Here is a 17,610-nt window from a genome sequence, read left to right as displayed (position 1 = left end):
CATCGGTGGACAGCGGGTCCCAACTCATTGCCTTTCGCTGTACAAAGTGTCTTTCGGATTCTGTCCCCCACCATGTCAAAAACCGAAACCTTCAATCTGTGCCCCCACCCCCGCCATTCTAAGTCTTGTCTCATCAGCCAATAGGACCCAGCTTCCCGCATCCAAACCTGTCACCATGGTGACCGCCTCTCACCTATCCACCCCCTGTATCTGTGGGGAATGACCCCTCACCCCAGCACGTCCGACCCTTGACATTGTGACTAATATCCTTTGTTCCCCTGGTCCATTCCACACCCTATTGACGGGACCCTCCTGAAGGGGCATCAGGACTGGACTCCAACCAGAGCTTCATAAATGATAAACATAACTTGATATGCCATTATTCACTCAGGGGGCAAGTGCATCGCTGGCCAGGATAGCATTTATTGCCCCATCCTTAGTTACCCAGAGAGCAGTTAAGAGTCAACCACATTGCTGTGGGTCTGGAGTCACATGTAGGCCCAGGCCAGGTAAGGATGGCAGTTTCCTTCCCTGAAGGACATTAGTGAACCAGATGGGTTTTTGCTCAAGAATCAACAGTGATCATCATTAGACTTTAAAGCCAGATATTCACCGAACTCAAATTCCACCATCTGCCGGGGTGGGATTCAAACCCAGGTCCTTGGAACTTTAACAGTCCAGCGATAAAACCACGAGGCCATTGCCTCCACTCACACTCTCGTTTTGTAAATTCATATAGTCATACAGCGCAGGAAGGGCCCTTCAGCCCATCGAGTCTGTGCTGACATAGCCACCACTAACCCCAATTTTCTGCATTTATCTATGTCCTCGAATACTTGGAGTGCTTCTCCAAATTTTTTTTTAAGTTTGTAGGGATTCCGGCCTCCATGGCCTTCCCAGGCAGTACACTCCAGATTCCCACCACCCACCGAGTTAAAAAGATTTTCCCCCAAAATCCCCTCTGAATCTCGTGCCTCCCTCACCCTCAAACAACGCGCCCTTGTGACTGACCCCTCAGCCAAGGGAAACAGCTGCTCTCTATTCACTCTGTCCAAGCCCCTCATAATCTTATACACTTCAATCGTGTCCCCCCCATTTCAGTCTTCTCTGCTCTAGAGAAAACAACCCAAACCTATCTAGTGTCTTGTTATTTCTCAGTTTCTCCTTCCCAGGTAACATCCTGGTGAGCCTCCTTTGTACTCCCTCTCGTGCTGTCACATCCTTCCCATAATAATGTGACCAGAACAGCAGACAGTATTCCAGCTGTGGCCTGACCAGCACTCTGTGCGACTCCAACATCACCTCCTTGCTCTTATAGGCCATACAATATATCTTATTGACCTCATTAACTGACCTAAGGACAGGCCCTGTCACCTACAAAAATCTGTGCACATGAACACCCAGCTCCTCTGTGACTGGATGCTCCTAACAACTGTCATCGAGATGTACCTCACGGAAACTGGCCCTTCGATCCATGTCATCCAGATATCCGAAATTAATCCAGTCCCATTCTCCAGCATTTGTCCCATGCCCCTCTAACCCTTCCTATCCATGTCCCCATCCAGATGCCTTTTAAATGCTGTAACTGTACCAGCCCCCACCACTTCCTCTGGCAGCTCCTTCCATACACGCACCACCCTCTGTGTGAAAAATCTGCCCCTCAGGTCCCTTTTAAATCTATCCCCTCTCACCTTAAACCTGATTTTGGATTCCTATACCCTGGGGGGAAAGACCTTGACTATTCACCCTATCCATGCCCCTCATGGTTTTATAAACCTCTATAAGGTCACCCCCTCAGCCTCCGACGCTCCGGGGAAAATAGCCCCAGCCTCTCCCCATCGCTCAAAGCCTCCAGCCCTGGCAACATCCTTGTAAATTTTTTCTGTGCCCTTTCAAGTTTTACAACATCTCTCCTGTAACAGGGAGAGCAGAGCTAAATGCAGCATTCCGAAGCTGGCCCACATGTGTAAGGTGATCAGTGCTCCAATGCTGCAGCTAAAGTGGAGTGCTCAGGGAGAACTACGTTATTAAAAATGTAATCGTTCACTGAGCAGATAAAACTGGACCTGGACTGCTGAATGTTCGCACACAAAGGAATTCTACGAGCATGTGAGACCCTTACAGAGATTTCTAGCCCCAGCTGAAGTTCCCAGATTTAGTCATTTGATAGTAAAGTGTTGCCCAAAAACATGCACATTTCATTGATGTACTCGCACTCGTTCAGGACCAATTGCAAGAATACAAAGAAAAATAGCAAGAGGAGGGTCTGGATTGCCTGTTCTTTATGTTCAATAGAAAAGAAAACAACATTTTTACATTTCTGAACACCAGAAGTTACATACATGAAATAATGCGCATTATTGGGCACTGTTCTTTGCAGACGGAAGGAATATTTCACAGATTACTTAATTCAACCACGCATTTCTGTACTCCTTTCCTTAAGGGGTAAAATCTTAGCAAATCAAAGTCGACCTGCCTCGTTTGAAATGAAACAAGTCTTGGCCGTTAACTGTCAGTCATCATTTAAACAGTGCATCGTTCAGGAAATGCCCCCGTGCCGACCAAAACGTCCACTTGCCAAGCAACGAACACCTTCTTCTCATAAAGAGTAAATAAGATTCTCCCTTCACACTGGTATTTCTTATGAAATGTGCTGACAGTTGTAACGGGAGAGGCTTGGACAGAATGCATCTTTTCTAGAAACATAATTGCAGCTAGATTGGTGATTCACTGTTAATTACTTTGGGTATCCCGAAGGTCATAGAGATCTACAGCACGGAAACAGACCCTTCGGCAAACTTGTCCATGTCAACCAGATATCCAAAATTAATCTGGTCCCATTTGCCAGCGTTTGTCCCCTATCCCTCTCCATGTCCCCATCCAGATGCCTTTTAAATGTTATCATTGTACCAGCCTCCACCACTTCCTCTGGCAGCTTCTTCCATACACGCACCACCCTCTGTGGGAAAAAGTTGCCCCTCAGGTCCCTTTTAAATCTTTCCCCTCTCACCTTAACCCTATGCCCCTCTAGTTTTGGACTCCCATACCCTGGGGAAAAAGACTTTGTCAATTCACCCTATCCATGCCCCTCATGATGTTATAAACCTCTATAAGGTCACTCCCTCAGGCACCAATGATTCAGGAAAAATACCCCATTCAACCTCTCCCTACACCAAATTCTCCAACTCTGGGATCGTCCTATTCTGCATCCTTTCAAGTTTAAATCTATCAGCGAGACCAGAATTGGTCACAGTATTCCAAAAGTGGCCCTAACCAATGTCCTGTGCAGCCGCAACATGACCCTCCCAGCTCTTCGTCTGAAAATCATTCATAGAGTACAAGGGTTAAGAGCTGAGCCAATATTTATTGTCCATCCCTAAATGCCCCTAAAGGCAGCAACGGTGACCTTCTTGAGCCACTGCAATTCCGCAGTCTCATTAGCTCCAGGATTTGGACCCAGGAGCGCTGAAGGAACAGCAATATAATTCCAACTCAGGATGGTGAGCCAGTCAGAGAGGAGCTTACAACGATAGAGGTGTTTCCATGTGTGCATCACCTCTCTCTGTCTAGGTGGTAGAGACCTTGTGTTCAGAAGAAGCTGTTAATTTTATTGTTGCTTCTTATGGACTGAAATGGGAATAAAACAGTTTGAAACCTAGCGATTTGCAAGAACGGCAGCATGCTTTGGAAACGAGGAATTTAACACCTGTTGCAAACCCCTTTTATTTGGCCACGGTCTCCGGTGTGCAGGTAAACTGGAGCCGAAGTGTTCATTACAACAGGTAAGCAGCAAACTGAAACTCCCACTCTCTGTCTCTCTCTATTCCTCGCTCTCTCTCTCTCTCTCTCTCTCTCTCTCTCTCTCTCAGTTCTCTGCAGTAAGCCACTTTAAACCTGAACAAAAGACAGTTTCTCTTGCCAGCAGCAATCAACGCAAGCTCGGTCTCTGAATCAGATAAGTCAGAGATCTTTTGTAAGTGAACCAGCCACCCTGTGCCTTTTGAAAAACAGTGGAAAAATATACGGAGAAAAAGGAATCTCGAGAAGAAACTTTCAGATTGGCAAGAACTGACCCGACAATTCTTGCGAACAAAGACCGCTATTCTGTTTTCCCAGTTTTCTCTCTGCTGATGAGTTCATCACCCCTGCCATCCCGTTTCTGTCTGTATCTACAAAAGGAGTTTCTAAGGGGTTTAGACATGTAATTTGGCTCAATTTAATGAAATAGTTTACATGGAACATGAATGTACTGAATTGTAGCAAATGGTGATTCTTGAATCTGTGCTTTCCTGTCAACCCTGGGTCCGAAAACCAGGCAGAATTATTTCGAGATCTTTCAACTTTCATAATGACTCTTGATTTCCAATGTGTGATTTGAATCAGTTGCGAATTCATGTCTGAACTGACAACACTCACAAAATGTTGCACTGCTTTCCACATTACAAGCAGTTTACAGGAAGCTCACATGATCAATTTCAGAGATGGGAGGGGGTTTGTCTTACGAAGAGGTTGAGTAGTTTAGGCTAATCGTCTGTGGAGTTTGGAAGAACGAGAGGGGATCTAATGGATGTCCGTATGACACTAAGAAACAAACAGAGAAGATGTTTCCTCATGTGGGGGCTGTCTAGAACGAGAGGGCATCGCTTCAGGATAAGGGGGGGTGGCAGATTTAAAACAGAGATGAGGAGGAATGGCTTCTCTCAAAGTGAGGAGGGGGGGGGTTGCGTGAATAATGAATCTGTGGAATCCATTCTTCTCCCAGAGTACGCGAGGGAGGGGAGGGGAACACCGAATAAATTTTAGGAGGAGACAACAGATTTTTAATCTGTAACAGTTTACAGAGAATGGGGCAGGAGGTGGGGTTGAGGCCGAGGTGAGGTCAACCACGATCTGGCAGTGCAGGGTCGAGGGGCTGAATGGCCTACTCCTCGTTCCTGACCAACTCATTAGAGTTTTTTGAGAAAGAGTGGTTAGGGGGAAACCGGTAGATATATTGTATTTGGATTGACAAGGCCCCTGAAGGAAGGTTAACAGTGGACAGTGTTGGAAGGTAACATGTTAATGCTGGAAGAGAATTAGGTAACAGGCAGGAGACAGCGAGCGGAGGTAAGGGGATCTTTTTCAAGTTGACCAGCTGTAACTAGTGACGTTCCACACGGATCGACGCTGGGACCACGACTGTTTACAATATACGTTAACAATTTCAAAGCAAATGTACTATCACCAGACTTGCAGATGGCAATAGAAACAAAAATCAGTGGAAAACGCGGGTTGTGAGAGGGATACAAACGGTTTACAGAGAGATGTTGACAGGTGAGAGAGGGCGGGCGAATGGAGCATCACGTGGGAAACATTTTGGCGCAACATCGAGGGCCGAAGGGCCTGTTCTGCGCTGTTTTGTTCTAAAAGGCAAAGTTGTTCCTTTTTGGAAGGGAGAACAGAAGAATGGAGTATTATTTAAATGGAGAGAAACTGCAGGAAGCTGCAAGACAATGGGACTTGGGGGGATGGGTGTTTACTTGTGCACAGAGGGGCAGCAGGTAATCAGGAAGGGTCATAGAATGTTGCCCTTTATTTTGAGGGAGTTGGAATATAAGAGTGGGGAGGTCTTACTGCTGCTGTCCAAGGTTCTGGGGAGACCACACCAGGAGCACTGTGAGGAGATTTGGTCGCCTTATTTGAGGAAAGATCTCATTTCATTGGAGGCAGCTCAGAGAAGGTTCACTAGGATGATCCAAACCATTTATATAAACCACAAAAAGCAGTGGACCCAGCACCGATCCTTGCGGCACACCACTGGTCACAGGCCGCCAGTCTGAAAAGCAACCCTCCCCCACCACCACCCTCTGTCTCCTGCTGTCAAGTCAATTTTGTATTCAGCTGGCTAGTTCTCCCTGGATTGCACATGATCTAACCTTGCTCACTAGTCTACCACACAGAATCATGTTGAAGTCCATATAGATGCAGGGATTGTTTTATGGGCAAAGGTAAGACAGATTGGGACTCTGCTCACTGGAGTTTGGAAGAATGAGGGGGATCTCATTGAGACATACAGGATCCTTAAGGGGCTTGTGAGGGTCAATGCTGAGGAGGATGTTTCCCCTCATGGGAGGGTCTGGGACCAAAGGGCACAGTCTCAGAGTAAAGGGGCACCAATTTAAGACTGAGATGGGGAGGAATTTCTTCTCTCAGAGGGTTGAGAGTCTTTGGATCTGCTTACCACACAGAGTTGTGGGGAGAGAGACCTTGTGAAGATTTAAGGCTGAGAGAGATCGATTCTTGATTACTTCGGGAATCAAAGGTAACAGTGAGAGGGCAGAAGAGTGAGGAATGTCCGATCAGCCATTCAATGGTGAAGCAGGCTCAAGGCACAGATTGGACTGTACCTGTTCCGAGGTCTAAAGGCCTGATGGGGTGCGTTTTCCACACAATCCACGCGCACACGCATACAGACATGCGCACGCACACACAGACACACGCTCATACATGCAGACATGCACACAGTCGCACACTCTCACATGCACACACTCGCACGCTCACTCGCACAGGGAGACAAATCTGCGCATCCCCATGCAACCTGGGCCTACATGTGACTCCAGACCCCATAGCAACATGGTTGACCCCTAACGCCCCTCTGAAATGGCTATAGCCAGCTCAAGGGGCAGTTGACGACCAGCAACAGCCATTGGCTTTCCCAGTGACCATGTTCCTCAAAGAACAAAAACAACGTTTCTGGAGAAGCTCAGCAGATCTGGGAGCATCTGTGAGGGAGAAAACAGGGTTAATGTGTTCCCCCTTGCTCCATCTGACAGTTCAGGGATGTGCAGGTTAGGATGGGATTGGCCGTGCGAAATTGTCCCATAGTGCCCAGGGATGTGCGGGTTAGGGTGGATTGGCCGTGCGAAATTGTCCCATACTGCCCAGGGATGTGCGGGTTAGGGTGGATTGGCCGTGCTAAATTGTCCCATAGTGCCCAGGGATGTGCAGGTTAGGGTGGATTGGCCGTGCTAAATTGCCCCTTAGTTCCCAGGGATGTGCAGGTTAGGGTGGATTGGCCGTGCTAAATTGTCCCATAGTGCCCAGGGATGTGCAGGTTAGGGTGGATTGGCCGTGCTAAATTGTCCCGTAGTGCCCAGGGATGTGCGGGTTAGGGTGGATTGGCCGTGCTAAATTGTCCCATAGTGTCCAGGGATGTGCAGGTTAGGGTGGATTGTCGTGCTAAATTGTCCCATAGTGCCCAGGGATGTGCAGGTTAAGGTGGATTGGCCGTGATAAATTGTCCCATAGTGCCCAGGGATGTGCAGGTTAGGGTGGGTTGGCCGTGCTAAATTGTCCCATAGTGTCCAGGGATGTGCGGGTTAGGGTGGGTTGGCTGCGCTAAATTGTCCCGTAGTGCCCAGGGGTGTGCAGGTTAGCGTGGATTGGCCGTGCTAAATTGCCCCATAGTGCCCAGAGATGTGCAAGTTAGGGTGGATTGGCCGTGCTAAATTGTCCCATAGTGTCCAGGGATGTGCGGGTTAGGGTGGATTGGCCGTGCTAAATTGTCCCATAGTGCCCAGAGATGTGCAAGTTAGGGTGGATTGGCCGTGCTAAATTGTCCCATAGTGTTCAGGGATGTGCGGGTTAGGGTGGATTGGCCGTGGGAAATGCAGGATTACAGGGATAGGGTCGGGAGCTGGGGCTGGGTGCAATGATCTTTGGGTGGGGTTCAGTGCAGACTTGATTTGCCAAACGACCTCTTTCTGCTCTGTAAGGCTCTCACCAGTTTACAATATCAGCTGAGCTGTGTTCCTTGCACATTACACATGTTCGGGTCCCCTCCCCACCACCTGAGGAGGCGCCCTGTGCCTCTCTCAAACACAGGCTTGGACCCTGGGCCCCTGCCCTCTCTGTTGAAAGATAGTATGGGACTCCCACCCCCTCCCACTCCACCCCCACCGTCCACCTCATTCCGAAGGCGAGAGAGCCTGTGGATCACAACAGCGATGGCCAACGCAGACTCTTCCACTGAGCAAAGCCACCCCCAGTGTGTGAGAATGGGTTCCCTGGCGAGGCAGTGCAACAGCGATGCAATTGTCGCTGGCAGGGAAAGGGTTATGTTGTGGGTGGTGGTCAGAACCTCAGGCTAAAACCGCACAGCCTTCTGTTTTATTAAAGCGCCCGGCCTCTCTCACACTCTCTCTCTCTCTCTCTCCCTCCCTCCCTCCAACATTTCTCCCTCTCTCCACTGAGCAGAGGGGCTGGCTCGTCCCCTCCCCACCCTCTACAATATAAATAATATTTGACCTGCTTGTGCTGGCTGTTGGTGAAACCTGTACCTTTTCAGAAGGCACTGCGCCGGAGATGCTTCCAGTCACAATTTCTCATTCCCAGCGAATTGACCTATACCCCTCCATAACTGGGACTGTTCCTCTCCCTTCTTTCTCTCTCTCTCTCTCTCTTTCTCTCTCTCTCCTGTTCTCTCTGCAGCTACCCTCCCCAGACTGCACATCTGAACCACATCGTCGAAAATGCTATCCCCGAGATGCAGAATGACACAGATGGATAATAGATTTCTCTTGCAAAGATCCTCAGGGGACAATGTCCGAGGGGTGGTGGGCTGTGGGAGGTCATGTTGCTCAGCAAAACGAAACACAGAGAGAAAAATAACGTTCCACCTTCCCCCGGCCGATGCACTGTCGCTTTCACCCCTCCACACGGTCAGGCCACTCGGCCTGCTGGATCTGTGCTATCCCCCGCCACCTTCTCCAGCTAGGGCTGCCTGCTCACCGCCCCCTGCTCCAACCCCCAACCCTCTCTCTGCCACCACCGTTGCACCCACACCCCCGCCTCTCCATCAGAGCCTCTGTCTGCCAGACTGACACTGTCTCAGCATTAACACACTCTGTCTACAACCTCCTGTGATTTTACTCAACGTGACTCCCATATCATTCTCTTGCTGTCACTCCCTCTCTCTCTCATCTTTTTCTCACTCTCCTCCCCCCTTCAACATTAGTCTTTCTTCCTCTCTCCAGCATGACCCCCTCACTTTCTCTCTCCAACACCTCCCTTTCCAGCATTTCTCCTTCCTTCTCTCTCCGTTCCAGCATCTCTCTCTTTCTCCCTCTCCATCCAACATCTGTATCTCTTGCTCCCACTTTCTAACATCTCTCTCTTCCCCAACATCTCTCCCCCTTTCTCGAGCAACTCTCTCCAGCAGCTCTCCCCCCATCTCCAGCATCTCTCTCCCCCCTTCTCCAGCGTCTCTCTCCCCCCATCTCCAGCGTCTCTCTCCCCCCATCTCCAGCGTCTCTCTCCCCCCAATCTCCAGTGGCTCTCTCCCCCTGATCTCCTGCATCTCTGTCCCTCTCCTCCTCCCTCCAATATCTCTCTCCCTCTCTCTCTATTCAGCATCCCTCCTTCTTGTCGCCAGCATCCATGACTCTCTCTCTCCCCGCTCCTCCCTCTCTCCACCATCTCTCTCTCTCTCTGTCTCCTTCCCCAGTCCTCTACGCAGTTTCTCCACTGGCAAGGGCATTTCTGTTCCGAGCCGCTGGCAGGAACAGAAATTCAACAACATGAACAGTGTCACTTTCACAATGGCAGGCAGGCAGGACCAGCTTCTCCCTGTGCCCCCTCCCCTCCTCTCTAACCTCCACTGGCAGTGGCTCAGCAAACGCATACAACAGTTCCCGGTTAATAGCTCCCTCTCACCGAGCCACACACACACACACACACACACCTCACAACCATGCTCCCTGCAAATCCACTCAGCAGATGCTCAACTCCCAGCTATAGACCACATCCAGATCTGCATTTACCTGGGACACCACTTCTGAACGATGCTTTGCAGACACAAACTGAGCTATTCACAGGGTGAGACAAGACAATGCAATTTAACGCAGAAAAATGGGAAACTGTTCTCTTGTCTCTGTAGAGAGCAGGTTCGCCCTCCCCAAACAGATAGAGGCCGATCTTCCCAGCTACACATTCAAAATATAGCTTTGGTCAAAATTAAATGTACATTGCAGATTTATTTACCTGTGTTTTTTTTGTTGTGTTTTGCTGGGGTTTTGTAATTCTCTCTCGCCGCTTCAGTAGAAGATGCCCAGCTTTGATTCTGATGCTGAATACATCTCCCGCATTCTCCGGCACTGGTTCACCAACATCCACAAGCCCTCCTCCCTGTCCCCACACCCACCTCCCCTCCACTCTCCCCCTCCCCAAAGCCTCAGTGTTAACACCCTCCACTCTGCGAATCAAATCTCAGAGTCTACCCCCAGCCTCCAATGGTTTAGCAAAGGAACAGTGACTGACAGACACTGCCTGGCACATCAACCAATGAGACGCTGTCTTCTCCCTTATTTCATTCATTTTATATTTGTGTGCGTGCGCCATTCGATCACACAGCTCTCCACCAGCCCTCCCAGAGGCACACACTAACCCATCCTTGGAAATCCCAGTCTGGCAGCAAATGCAGAGTGTGTGTGTGTGTGTGTGTGTGTGTGTGAGTGTGTGTGTGTGTGTGTGTGTGTGTGTGTGTGTGTGTATGTGTGAGTGTGAGTGTGAGTGTGTGTATGTGTATGTGTGTGTGTGTGTGTGCCTCTGTATGAGTGAGTCTGTATGTGGTGTGAGTGTGTCTGTTCGTGTGTATGTGTGTGTGTGTCGGTGTGTGTGTGTGTAAGAGAGTGTGAGAATGTGTGTGTATGAGTGTGTGTACAAGTGTGTGTGCATGTGTATGAGTGTGTTTGCAACTATGTGTGTGTACGAGTGTGTGTATGAGTGTGTGTACAAGTGTGTCTGTGTGTGAGAGTCTGTTTGTGTGTCTGTCTGTGAGAGTCTGTGTGTGTGTGCAAGTGTGTGTATGTGTGTGTACAAGTGTGTGTACAAGTGTGTGTATATGAGTGTGTGTACAAGTGTGTGCGTGTATGAGTGTGTGTACCAGTGTGTGCGTATGAGTATGTGTACAAGTGAGTGTGTGTACAAGTGTGTGTGAATGTGTGTACAAATATGTGTGCACAAAAGTGTGCGTGTGTGTATATGAGTGTGTGTACAAGTCTGTGTGTGTGTGTGTATGAGTGCATGCCTGTGTGTATGAGTGTGTGTGAGTATGAGTATGTGTGTGAGAGTGTATGTACAAGTGTGTGTGTGAATGTGTGTACAAGTGCATGTGAGTGTGTACAAGTGTGTGTGCACGTGTACAAGTGTGTGCGCGCGTGTATGAGTGTGTGTGTATGAGTGTGTACAAGTCTGTGTGAGTGTGTGAATGTGTGTGTACAAGTGTGCGTGTGTGTGTATGAGTGTGTGTACAAAAATGTGCGTGTGTATGAGTATATGAATGTGTGAGTGTATGAGTGTGTATGTGTGTGTATGAGTGTGTATGTGTATGATTGTGTGTACAATTGAGTGTGTGTGTGAGAGTGTGTGTACAAGTGTGTGTGAATGTGTGTACAAGTGTCTGTGTGTGAGTATGTGTACAAGTGTGTGTGGGTGTGACTACAAGTGTGCATGTGTGTGTGTGTACAAGTGTGTGAGTGTGTGTATGAGTGTGTGTGAGTGTGCGTGCTTGTGTGTATGAGTGTGTACAAGTCTGTGTGTGTATGAGTGCGTGCCTGTGTGTATATGTGTGTGTGTGTGTCTGTATGAGTGTGTGTGTCTGTATGAGTGTGTGTGTGTGTGTATGAGTGTGTGTACAAGTATGTGTGGGTGTGTGTCTGTTTGTGTCTGTGTGTGTCTGTCTGTGTGTGTGAGTGAGTGTGCGTGTGTATGAGTGTGTGAACAAGTGTGTGAGTGTGTGAACAAGTGTGTGTGTGAGTGTTTGTACAAGTGTGTGTGAGAGTGTGTGAATGTGTGTGTACAAGTGCGTGTGTAAGTGTGTGTGTGTATGAGTGTGTGTACAAGTCTGTGTGTGTGTATGAGTGTGTGTGTGTGTATGAGTGTGTGTGTGTATATGAGTGTGTGTGTATATGAGTGTGTGTGTATGTATGAGTGTGTGTGTATATGAGTGTGTGTGTATGTATGAGTGTGTGTACAAGTATGTGTGGGTGTGTGTCTGTTTGTGTCTGTGTGTGTGTCTGTGTGTGTGAGTGAGTGTGCGTGTGTATGAGTCTGTGAACAAGTGTGTGAGTGTGTGAACAAGTGTGTGTGAGAGTGTGTGAATGTGTGTGTACAAGTGCGTGTGTAAGTGTGTGTGTGTATGAATGTGTGTACAAGTCTGTGTGTGTGTGTGTATATGAGTGTATGTGTGTGTGTGTATGAGTGTATGTGTGTGTATGTGAGTGTGTGTGTGTGTATGAGTGTATGTGAGTGTGTGTGTGTGTATGGATGAGTGTGTGTGTATGAGTGTGTGTGGGTGTGTGTCTGTCTGTGTGTGTGTCAGTTTGTGTGTCTGTGTGTGTGAGTGCGTGTGTATGAGTGTGTGAACAAGTTTGTGTGTGAGTGTGTGTGTATGAGTGTGTGTGTGTGTATATGAGTGTGTGTGTGTGTATATGAGTGTGTGTGTGTATGTGAGTGTGTGTGTGTGTATGTGAGTGTGTGTGTGTGTATATGAGTGTGTGTGTATGTATGAGTGTGTGTATGTATGAGTGTGTGTGTGTGTATGAGTGTGTGTACAAGTATGTGTGGGTGTGTGTCTGTTTGTGTCTGTGTGTGTGTCTGTCTGTGTGTGTGAGTGAGTGTGCGTGTGTATGAGTGTGTGAACAAGTGTGTGAGTGTGTGAACAAGTGTGTGTGTGAGTGTTTGTACAAGTGTGTGTGAGAGTGTGTGAATGTGTGTGTACAAGTGCGTGTGTAAGTGTGTGTGTGTATGAATGTGTGTACAAGTCTGTGTGTGTGTGTGTGTGTGTATTGAGTGTGTGTGTGTGTGTGTATGAGTGTGTGTGTGTGTGTGTATATGAGTGTATGTGTGTGTGTGTGTATGAGTGTATGTGTGTGTATGTGAGTGTGTGTGTATGGATGAGTGTGTGTGTATGAGTGTGTGTGGGTGTGTGTCTGTCTGTGTGTGTGTCAGTTTGTGTGTCTGTGTGTGTGAGTGCGTGTGTATGAGTGTGTGAACAAGTTTGTGTGTGAGTGTGTGTGCATGAGTGTGTGAACAAGTCTGTGTGTGTGAGTGTTTGTACAAGTCTGTGTGAGAGTGTGTGAATGTGTGTGTACAAGTGTGTGTGTGTATGTATGAGTATGTTTACAAGTGTGTGTGTGTACGAGTGTGTGTGTGTGTATGAGTGTGTATGTGTATGAGTGTGTGTACAAGTGTGTGTGTGAGAGTTTGTGTGTGTGTGAGAGAGAGTGTGTGACTGTGTGTGTGAGTCTGTGTGACTGTGTGAGTGTGTGTGCAAGTGTGTGTGTGTGTGTACAAGTGTGTGTGTGTTTGTGAGTGTGTGTACAAGTGTGTGTGTGAGAGTGTGTGTGTCAGTGTGTGTGTGAGAGTGTGTGTATGAGTGTGTGTACAAGTGTGTGTGTATGAGTGTGTGTGTACAAGTGAGTGTGTGTATGAGTGTGTACAAGTCTGTGTGAGAGTGTGTGTGAGTGTGTGTACAAGTCTGTGTGTGTATGAGTGTGTGTGTGAGAGATTCTGTGTGACACTGTGTGTGTGTGCAAGTGTGTACAAGTGTGTGTGAGAGTGTGTGTACAAGTGTGTGTGTGTACGAGTGTGTTTGAGTGTGTGTACAAGTGTGCGCATGTGTGTGTATGAGTGCGTGTGTGTGTATGAGTGTGTACTAGTCTGTGTGAGAGTGTGTGTGTGTATGAGTGTGTGTGTGCGCACGCGCGCGAGAGAGAGAGTGTGTGTGTGTGACTGTGTGTGCGTGAGAGAGAGTGAGAGCGTGTTTGCGTGTGAGAGAGTGTGTGCGCCTGCGCGTAATAGCATGTGTGTGTGCGTGTAAGAGAGTGTATGAGTGTGTGAGCGTAAGAGAGAGTATGTGTGTGTGTGCGCGTGAGAGAGTGTGAAAGTGAGTGAGTGAGTGAGTGTGTGAGTGACTGTGAGTGAGCATGTGTGCGTGCGTGATAGAGAGTAAGTGTGTGTGTGTGAGAGAGAGTGTGTGTGAGTGTGTTTGTGCGTGACAGTGTGTGTGACTGTGTGTATGAGAGAGTGTGTGTTTGTGTGAGAGAGTGTGTGTGTGAGGGAATGTGTCTGTGTGTGTGAGAGAGTGTGCGTGTGAGAGAGTGTGTGTCTGTGTACCTGTGTGTGTGTGAGTGTGAGAGAGTGTGTGTGTGAGTGTGTACGTGTGTGTGTGTGTGTGTGTGTGAGAGAGTGTGTGTCTGTGTACCTGTGTGTGTGTGAGTGTGAGAGAGTGTGTGTGTGAGTGTGTACGTGTGTGTGTAGAGTGTGTATGTATGTGTGTGTGAGCGAGTGTGTGTGTGTGTGTGTGTGTGAGATAGAGTCTGCGTGTGTGCGCGCGTGTGTGTTTATGTGTGTGTAGAGTGTGTGTGTACGTGTGTGTGTGTGTGTGAGAGAGAGTGTGTATGTGTGTGTGTGAGTGGTTCACTGATGCCCTTTAGGGAAGGAAACTGCCATCCTTACCTGGTCGGGCCAAAATGTGACTCCAGACCCACAGTTGACTGTCAACTGGGCACTAGGGATGGGCCAATAAATGCTGACCCAGCCAGAGATGCCCATACCCTGTGAATGAATAAATGATAAATAGCTCAGAGGCAGCGAGTGGAGATCACAACATGAGAGCAGCCTCCGGATAATCGCAAGGGAGGAAGATTCTGGAAGCAAGCGATTTGGCGATTTCACTTGGATAGAACCTAGTTCCTTCAGGACGAGGGGGCCACCTGGCAAATCCAATGTCTCCATCTATCCCTCCAACATTTATCTCACACGCAGAGATTGTCATTTCAAGAAAATGTTGCCCCTCAGGTCCCGTTTAATTCTTTCCTCTTTCATCGAAAACCTACACACTCGGGTTTTGCAACACGCATGAGGATTCTGCTCTGGGCTCACCATCAAAGTGATCGGAGAAGCTGTAGGCTGCAAACACTTGGATAATCAGAAACCTCTCCATCGATGTTCTCCCCAACACTGACAGGTCCCATCCAGCCTCTCTTTCCTCGGGGTAAATATCTCTAGTCTTCCTGATAAACTCAGCTGCATCACTTCATATTACCGCAACTGTGTGGCAGCAGGCCGTTCGGCCCGTCGAGTCCACACCGACACTCCAAAGAGCTTCCCACCCAGAGCCCCGTCACCTACCGTATAACCCTGCATTTCCCACAGACAATCCACCCTAACCCTCACATCCCTGGGCACTATGGGGGCAATTTAGCACAGCCAACCCACCCTAACCCGCACATCCCTGGGTACTATGGGGGCAATTTAGCACAGCCAACCCACCCTAACCCGCACATCCCTGGGCACTATGGGACAATTTAGCACGGCCAATCCACCCTAACCTGCACATCCCTGGGCACTACGGGGCAATTTAGCACGGCCAATCCACCCTAACCCGCACATCCCTGGGCACTATGGGACAATTTAGCACGGCCAATACACCCAAACCTGCACATCCCTGGGCACTATGGGACAATTTAGCACGGCCAATCCACCCTAACCCGCACATCCCTGGGCACTATGGGACAATTTAGCACGGCCAATCCACCCTAACCTGCACATCCCTGGGCACTATGGGACAATTTAGCACGGCCAACCCACCCTAACCTGCACATCCCTGGGCACTATGGGATAATTTAGCACGGCCAATCCACCCTAACCCGCACATCCCTGGGCACTATGGGACAATTTAGCATGGCCAATCCACCCTAACCTGCACACCTTTGGACTGTGGGAGGAACCCGGAGCACCCGGAGGAAACCCACGCAGACACGGGGAGAATGTGCAAACTCCACACAGACAGTTGCCCGAGTGTGGGACGAACCCGGGCCCCTGACGCTGTGAGGCAGCAGCGCTAACTGCTGAGCCACCCATGGTGTCTTCGCATCTCCCTCAAAGGAACACCTCAAAGCAGTGACCCCACTGTGCCCCGTACAGTCCCTGGATTACCCACCCAGGTTTAAACACCATGGGCCATGTCACCCTCACATACATTGGTGTTGAGCCCTGTTGTGGCACACCAACGCCATTTTGGATTCGGGTTTGAGCCATCACTCAGTCAAACGATGAATCCGACACCAGCCGCTCCCCCTTCTTTCTGCGCTGTCCCTCCTCTTGTCCATATTACCAACCCCCAGTCAGTGGGGATTGGGAAGGACAGCAGGAGAGTAGGCCATTCAGCCCTTCTAGTCTGCTCTGCCATATGTTTGTACCAGGCATTAGGGGGACTCTCCACAGCACTGATCACCCTACTACAGAACAAGGTTAGTGTGTTGGGCACAGTTCAGGGAATGTCCACCAGACCCTTCCCTGGAATAAGTGGAAAGGCTCACAGGCCTGTGTGGTGATAGTAACAAGGTCAGTCAGGTGGACCTCATGGGGCATGAGTTCCCTGATGGGGACTGTTAACCTGGTCCAAACAGGGAGCCCTGGCTGACAGACGTAAACAGGAGTGTCAGGGGCTCTGCTCACTCTGAGGGAGCTGGATCAGTGTCAAGGACTGTTCGCGTGTAAACAAGGGATGATGGGATACCGGCCTCTGTGGCGTTATTTCAGACTGGATGGCCTGTGTCGGTGCCGTAGGCATCTGATGGGTGACCTAGACACAAAGGGCCGAAAAACCTTTTCCCCATGTTCTAAAACTCTAGGCCATGCCTGGTTCCTGAGCAGAAAGGGGAGTTGAAGTGCCTCAGCGGAGGGGCAGGCCTGGCCCTGCACTCCCACTCAATGGGTTGAATGGCCTCTTCCTCCACTGCGCTCTGGCAACTTTTGCAAACAGTGGAGCAGTGTCGGGGGGTGGCTTGGAGCTCCCAAGCGTTTTGGGGATGGGATGGGTGGGAGTGAATGGAAGTGACCCGTAAGGTCAGTTTGCTTTTACACTGGAGCATCCCAATATCATTGGTACGCTGGCCTTTATTGGTCAGTGCATTGAGTGTAGGGGTTGGGAGGGTCATGTTGCGGCTGTACAGGACATTGGTGAGTCCCCTTTTGGAATACTGTGTACAGTTCTGGTCTCCCTGCTTCAGGGAGGATTTTGTGAAACTTGAGAGGGTTCAGAAAAGATTTACCGGAATGTTGCTGGGGTTGGAGGGTTTGAGCTACAGGGAGGGGCTGGGGCTGTGTTCCCTGATTCTCCAGCTGGTCACGAACCTCTCTCTCTCAGTCTTTAATATCCACAAGGACTCTGTCCCCAACAGCTCTGTGTGGTAAGGAGTTCCAAAGACTCTCAAGCCTCTGAGAGAGGAAATTCCTCCTCATCTCAGTGTTAAATTGGTGCCCCTTTATTCAGAGACTGTGCCCTCTGGTCTCAGACCCTCCCCTGAGGGGAAAACATTCTCCTCAGCATTGACACTGTCAGGCCCCTTAAGGATCCTGTATGTCTCAATGAGATCCCTTCTCATTCTTCCTAACTCCAGTGAGCAGACTCCCAATCTGCTTAACTATTACCCATAAAAGAGTCTGTCCATATCAGGGATTATCCCAGTGACCCTTCTCTGAGCTGCCTCCAATGAAATGAAAACCAAAAGAACTGCTGTAAATCAGGAACAAAAACAAAGTTGCTGGAAAAGCTCAGCAGTTTTT

Source organism: Stegostoma tigrinum, chromosome 42, assembly GCF_030684315.1.
Source record: "Stegostoma tigrinum isolate sSteTig4 chromosome 42, sSteTig4.hap1, whole genome shotgun sequence".
Taxonomy (NCBI): domain Eukaryota; kingdom Metazoa; phylum Chordata; class Chondrichthyes; order Orectolobiformes; family Stegostomatidae; genus Stegostoma; species Stegostoma tigrinum.
Note: the sequence above shows the minus strand (reverse complement) of the source record.